Raw genomic sequence first — 8,025 nt, forward strand, 5'->3', positions numbered from 1 at the left:
AAGGTGAATTCCATATAGATGTTCCTATTATATACTCCAGTGGTCTTCAAGCTTTTTTGTGCCATGACCCCAAAACATAAACAGACTGGGGACCCACTGCCAATCCTACCCCCCTCCCAGTCCACCCACGCCTAGCTCCTGCCCACCCTGTTTCCCATTACCTCTCTGTCTTCACAACATGCCTTTGAGGCAGCAGCCTCAGCAAGACAGGCTTGAGGAGCTGCAGGGTAAGACAGCAAGAAGAGGCTGTGAAGGATTTTATCAAGCACTCAGTTTTGATAATGATATTGGATTGAATCCAAGCCTTCTCTTGCACAGACTTTGAAAGCTTGCTGCAACCTCCCCTCCCCCCCACAAATGAAGCTTTACGACCCCATTGGGTTCACAACTCACAAGTTGAAGAACACTGATTTTACTTGATTTTAAGGGAACATGGCTAATAGAGGTGTTTTTCAACATTTTTGATTTTTTGCAGATTTAGTTTTTCCCCCAAGGAGGAAAAGAGCAGAAAGGAGTGTTATATAATTTCAAAGGTGCATTTTTATAAATTAGAATTAAATTACATTAGCTTTAAAAGTGTACTAGGTAGATGATATAGGTGGTATAGTGTCAGAAGATGCAGCTACCCATGCACTCTTCATTCCAGCCCAACCAGCCTACCTTGACCAATATGTAGAGGTGTTAAAAAATTGTTATATTTTTTCCACAGATTTTGTATTGTTTTTTACAAGAATGAGAAGTGCAAAAAGCAGTGTTTTTATTTCATTATCACCGAAAAATCACACCTCTACAAATAGTTGAACAAAATACATAATCAGTATGTATATCCTCTCTGAAATTTGCAGATTTACATGAATTAGCAATTCAAATTAGAAATACAAGTTTGAAAATGCCTGTTGTACAACTTTGGCCTGGAATGATCTTTTCTGGGACCTGACAAATTGCCAACCCATAAATCTCAGTCTTCTCTGCCACCATTCATGCACCAAAGGCCAGTTTACACCATGTCCTTTCTTGAGATGACAGCCCACACCAACTTGTTTTGCTTATAGATTCTAGGAGTAAATTGAAATTCAATTGAGTTCAATGAATGACAACATCTCAGTGGCAAGATTGGAAAATCTTGATTCTCAATATTTTTTCATCCTAGAAGAAGAGGCCTTTTAAGAATTACTTTAGCTGTGTGCAAACCACACAACTGGTACACAAATTATCCAACCAGGTGGGTGTGATATGGATGTTCTTTACCATGGAATCAGAATACTTCATTCCTAGTGGGATGCTGATTCTGTCAAGACCTGTGCAGTCAGCCATATGGCTGAATCATTTAAATATTACCCCAGAACTGCGCATGAAAAAAAAGCTTTCCACGTGGCAGGGTAATGTTTAAAGGGCCTCTGAGTGGTCATGTGAACAAAACAGGAGGATTGTTATATCTTTTGGATGTTGTCCAGAGTTCCATAGCAAAACACACTGACCAAAGAAAGTCAGCAAGAGAGTGTGGCTGAAACATCAAGGAATTCCTTGCTGGTATAGGCCATTAGATTTCAAACTTTTCAAACCTTGCTCTGAAATCCATGTTTATGTTTATTTTTAAAAAATCCATCCTCCTCTCTCCATCGAGCTTTTGTTTTTCTGCTCTGTCTCTAGCTTTCCTTCTCACTTCAAGTTAAAGAAACAAAAGAAAATGATTATGGTGCTGTTGGTGCAGCTCTCCTCAGGTCAGGATGCAACAGATTTCGCAAATCCCCACCCACTGATTCTGTCTCCTTGTGGGCTGCAAGGGCTATGGCTCCTAGATCTTTTGGGGAGGGGGGTGGAAATCACTTATATTGTGAGTAAACAGTTAAAGGTACAGAACAAGGCTGAGTGTGTTAAGTCTGTGCTTGTTTTCCCGACCTGCACCCCACAGAAATGAGGACATTGTTAAAATTCTGGTCGTATTATGGAAAATTAGTGGAAATCACTCATTTCTACATCATATTATGGAAATCACTCTCAAGTTGTGAGTAAACACTTAAAGGTACAGAACGAGGCTGTTAATGCTGTGTGCGTATTAAGTCTTTGTGTGTTTTCCCAACCTTACCCCTCAAAAAAATTCTTAAAATTTTTTCAATTCTTAAGATTGTCAAAATTCTAGACATATTGTGGAAAATGAATGGGCAATACTGGGGCAAAAAAGAAAGTGGATTACAACAGGATTTTCTGCATACACCTTACACCAATTCAACATGTATGTTTGGGGGGGGTGGTTCTTCTTTCAGGATATTATGATGGGGTGTGTGCATGCGTGCATGTGTAAGGCAGAGAGAGGGAAACAAGTTATTAAAATGCTTAAGAAAACAATGGCACTTGTTTTATATTAGAGCATATTAGGGTACTAGTATGACTTTAGATCTAATTAGCATGTTAGATCTAGCATCTGTTTATCTGATCCATTTGCTAATTGATATTTAGATTATCATATGAACAGCAAATGTCTGTTTCTTTGAGCACTTACCTAGCACAAGAAAGCATAACACTTGATAATCTGGTTTGTTTGTTTTTAATATTACCGGTTGAGGCAAAAACTAATTTGCTTTACTTCGGTATCAGCATTTCAGTAAGTTGTATTTAGTCTGTAAAGTTCATAGCCACCAAAGTGTGTACACACACACACACCCAACCCAACAGTTAGCTTTATTGAAATCAGTTCCTTCTTACACAAAAAACAGTTTGGTGGCAGTTCGCACCAGTTCACACATGCAAACCAATAGAGCTGCATTAGAGGTGACCATAATCCACTGAGTCCAATATAGTATGTAGAAAAAGTATTGAGGACATCTCAGGGTGTTGTTGCTTCACAACGATTGCACTGGCCAACAGAAGGCTGTACTGTATTTGTATTCTGTGAATGGTCTTGCAGCATGCAAACTGGTTAAGCTTATAGAGCTGGACTCAACTAAGTTAGCCCTGTCTGTCTGAGGTTCCAGCATTCTGGCTTAATTGCTGTGTAGATCATGGCTTTTGTGACTTTGCAATAAAATAAGGCAAAGGTCTAATCCTTGGTTAGGATTAGAACATACCAGGGTAAATAAAATAGTACATGTTGCATCTTGATTTTTTTTTCTTCATAAAAGAAAGGCTTGTTTTTACGTATTATGTATGTATTATGTACGTATGCACATTTAGAAAATGGAGCATTTCAACTCATGCTCTATTTGTACTGGGTTTGGTTGCTGATGGTGCTGTGCACTGTTGCTTTAGGGGATCCAGGTCCTTGAGATTGTGACTCTAAAGCTGTGACTCTAAAGCTGTGGTTTCCAAATGTTCTGCTTTTAGGGAACTCCTTTCACATGGACATGTTCTAGGTCGATGTTCTAGGACACACACTAGTTTATGTCTGATCTCACTGTCATGCCATGTCAACTGAGAGAACACCCGGAACACACCTAGCACTCCCCTGAAACTCCAGATTGTGGGGGGAAAGTGTCTAGTCATGGGGTGGGCAATCCTGTCTCTCACCAAAGCTTGTCTGTCATTAATTTATGCACTGACCGAAGAACCTCTCATACATTTCCAAGGAGATGCAGACTCTGCAGAACGAGGTTTGAAAACCACTGCTTTAAAGGGTGCTAGAACCTGAGCACAAGACACGTGAAATTGGGCAAAAAGAGGGTATGTGGCGTGACAATGTCTCACTTCAAACGATCCAGGGACTATGGGTCAGAACTCATATTGGCTTTGGAGATGGATAATTATGTCCCTAACTCCTCCTGCCCCACTCCCAGCCAATGGTTAAGTGCCTCCTTTACAGTGATCTAAGGTAGAAATTGAAGAGTTTATATTGGGTGGTCTGTATTGGTAGAAAATACTCCAGATCCTATTTTTGGACTCGTCTTTAATAAGGACCAGGTGGGGTGGGATGGGATATGAGCAATGTTCAGCATAACATGGAAGGGACCACAAAGAAACAACAAAATACAGTGTATGTATATATCTATAGCCTAATGTTTCTGTATTTGAATGGTTTTGGTAAAGTCAAAAAGTGATTGTTCCTACTCTGTGTTTACAGCTCTGAAATTCTTTGCATGAATTCTGGCATCGGAAATTCTTTAATAAGAACGGTATCTATATCTATATATACACACATCTATCTATATTGTTAGCCTGCAAAAACATTCTTGTCAGACAGCCATGTTTTGTGCAAATTGTATATTACTGTTGTGAGCAACATTGGAATATGACCTTTAATTAGTTGTTGGCATTAAAATATGTTTTTATGGATAATAAACTTGTCAGTGTGTTGGGGTGGGTGGAACTCCACGTGCATTAACTATGGTATAAATGATATCACAAGCCAGTTAGAGGGAAAGAGAGAATTCATATTAATTGGGGCCAGCAAGTGCCTCTCTGCTGCGGCACACAGGCTCATGTGCTGTTGCAAAGTGATTTTCATGACAGCTGTAAGGCAGTTGCTGCTGGCGGAATCTGTGTTCTGCTGTCAGCTGGCCTGGATTGGACTGGGCCATAAGTGACTTTTTCTATTTTCCATAAGCTGGTCCCGGGGTGTGTGTGATTTTGATCAGGGCCATGGTATGAGGAGAGAGTTTTTTTAAAATCCCTTTCCATGTATTCCAATTCCCAAATTTAAATTATGCCCTCCCTGTACAAAGCTGTTGCTGGTCATGGAGAGGGAAACTTACTGGCACACTTGTCCCAATAAATTTTCCCCTCTGTTACTGATGGTAGCTTTGTGAGATGTGATCTGGATTAGGCTATGATGCAGGAGGAAAGACTTACAGCGCAATCCTAAACCAACTTTCATGCACCAATGCCGCTATGCTAGTGGGGTGTGCGCTGTTTCTGTGGTGGTGGAGCCATCTCTGTGGCCTCCTAAAGGTAAGGGCTGCATTGCAGCTGTTTAGACGCTAGAGCAGGGGTGTCAAACTTGCTTCATACCGAGGGCCGAATAGCATTCATGATGCCTGCTGAGGGCCAGAAGTGATGTCATTAGGCAGGAATTGATGTCATTAAACTGGTCATAATAAAAAATAAGCACTTTTTTCTTACTTAGGAACTCATTAGCTACAAACAACAGAAGAGAAAATACTCAAATCTTGATCATATTTCAAGATATGAGAGAGCCCCATTTTCACGTGGGCTGCCCTTTCAGCAGTAACACCACAGCACTGCTCAGCAGATGAGAGCCTACGGGCCAGATAAAAAGCTTCTGTGGGCCGCATCCACCCCCCAGGCCTTATGTTTGACACCCCTGCACTAGAGAGTTGGTTAGGACAGGGCTGTGAGAACCCCACCACATGCACTGTGGCTCTCATTGAAATCTAAGCACTCTACTTCTAAAGCATTTGCCAGTTCTCTTGGCTCATTCCATGTTTCTTATCTGGTCTTCACTGTTAACCCAGATCCACTTTATAGGATAGCTCTGTCCACCAGTATTTAACAAGGGAAATCAGGTACACTTTTGCAATCAGTACTTTCTAAAATAGTTTGCCATGCATACAATCCTTTCTTTTCTTTCAGCTTTGGCCCCTTATTTACTGTCTCAACACTGAGAAATAAATTAGTGAGAAGAATGACTTTCCCAAAGCTGCACAGTGGACTTCATGGAGTGCACGGGGATTTAATGTTGAGTTCCAGGACTTCAGCCACTGTTGCATGCTTTATGTTCAGCAAAGAACTGTTTTACAGTCCAGTACCAAATTAACCAAGTGAGCAAGACACACTGGATGTCTTGCCAAGGAATTTTGGAGAGACTCATTCCAAATTATTTCTCTGCACATCAAAGGTACTTTTTTTAGAGAGTACACTCTGAAAATTCTACATTTTTCTTTTCAAAATTTCAAATCTTTGCACTGCATGTGCTATGGTGACTGGGCCAAAGATCCCTGGGACTGGGTCTGTGCTAGGTGACTGCAACCAAATCTAGCAGTCTCAGAACTTCTTTGAGAGGACTAAAAAAAAAAAAACCTGGTGGTTTAGACCAGGGGTCTCCAAACTATGGTCTGGAGCTACATCTGGTCTGCCATAAGATTTTATCTTATGCAGCAATAAGGTTATTTCTCAGCCATTTTCCAATAGAAAAGTGAATCAGAAAGAAAACAAAAAAGCCTATCTACAACTTTGACACAAACAAAATAACCACATAGCCCTCCTCTTTTCCAGCATACCATCTTCCCATATTTTCAATTACATTTGTTCTAGTTGTTACAGTTGTTCACGACCCACCAGAAATCGGCTCACGACCACCCTAGTGGGTCCCGACCCACAGTTTGAGAACTGCTGCATTTGAAAATGTGTTTTTTTCAGTACCTTTGGTTTGAGAGAAAAATCCCTACAAACAGAAGTCTTCCCCATTAGGGAGAACATTCCAGCCCAGCCCAGCTCACTCCCCACCGGCTTCTTTTCTACTTTATGGCTTGTTTGTTTGTAAAGCACAGGAGCCTTCAAAAAAGCCTCACCCCCCCCCCAAAAAAAATTGCCATTTGCAGGGCTTCACTCCATTCTATCACCCCATCCTGTTACATGTGTAGAGCAAACTAGAACTTCACTGGGTTTATTTCCACAGGTCTAGAATTTTGCCACGATGGCACAAGCCTGATCAATCACCTGCTCCTGAGGAGTGTGATGTTGGAAGAGTAGGAGGTTAGAAACAGGAATGCTTAGAGCAAGCGCCAACTTAAAGCCCAGCTGGCCATGAATCTGCCTAGCTAGGGTTACCATATACAAAGTGGGAAAGAGTGCCTATACCTTTAACCATTGTATAGAAGAGGAAATGTGGGCAGGTGCAGCTCAAAAAGCTGCACTCTGCCTTCCATTGTATTTGGTCAACCTGTCTAAGGCCAGTCAGTATCATCCAAATGCCAGAAAATCAAATTTGGAAAGCATGTCTAAAATGCCTTCTAAAAATGAGGACTGGGTTCCAGAAATGATGCAGGATTAAACCCCGTCTCTCCTTGTCACAATCCAGATCAGGACCCTTGAAGCCTCAATAGCTCTTTGGTTTTCTCTGTGATTTTTCTGTTCAAAATCAGCAATAGGGGGGACCGAAATCAAGATTAGGACTGCACCAGGGCCACCAGGAGAAATTTTATCTGGGGTATGAAGTGTCTTTTGGGCCCCTTCCCAAAAGGGAGGGATGAAACAGAGTGGGGGAGAGTGGTGATGAACAGGAGTGGGGAGGGGGTAAAACAGGGCAGGGGGAGGGTGATGTCAGCCAGAAACGGCTTTGAAGCCCAGATCTACTGGACTTCCCAATGCAGAGCCCAGGTCTAACTGCCCACATGGTGTCAGCAGGTAAATACAGTAATATGGAAAGCCAAACACACTCCTAAGTCTCTAAAACCTTTTAAATATAGAAAATCATTGCAGAAAATTAGCATCATCCTATTTAGGCTCACACTAGAAAGGAAAGTGTCCTGTTTGTACAAAAACATACTTCTGCTGCAGCTGTAGCTCCGCAGCTGTGCCCCTGAGCTCCCATACACTCCTTCATGGCAAGCAGATCCACAAGCCAGAGCTACTCTAGCAGGCCAGTTTCCTCCCAGATTTGACACTGTGCATGAATTCCTCAGCCCAGCACATATGGCCTTCGGTAGTAGTAGCAGCAGCTGCTGCGCATCTAGCACTGCATTCAGGCAGTGAGTTCAGGTGAGGCAGGAAAATATAAGATCTCAGGTAAGTTCTGGGCCACCTTTGTTGGCTCCTGGGTTCCCTTTTTGACCCTGGGCCCAAGTACAAATCAGGGACGTGTGGTGGGTGGGGAGGCAGGTGAGGCAGAACCTCCCCACTGAAGTCCTTTGAAAAGCAGTGCCACCACTGTGTGGGGTGGTGGGGGGAGAGGCAGGTGAGGCAGAGCCTCCCCACCAGGTCCTCCGAAAAGCTTGTGGGGGGGGCGTGCTTTTCGGAGGACCCTGGTGGGGAGGCTCTGCCTCACCTGCCTCCCCACCCACCTTGCACATCCCTGCCAGATACAATGGAGGACATGAAGTGAGAGAACAGCAGGAGCTCCACTATTGCTCTGGC

The sequence above is a fragment of the Tiliqua scincoides genome, chromosome 7 (genome assembly GCF_035046505.1).
Source record: "Tiliqua scincoides isolate rTilSci1 chromosome 7, rTilSci1.hap2, whole genome shotgun sequence".
Classification (NCBI taxonomy): Eukaryota; Metazoa; Chordata; class Lepidosauria; order Squamata; family Scincidae; genus Tiliqua; species Tiliqua scincoides.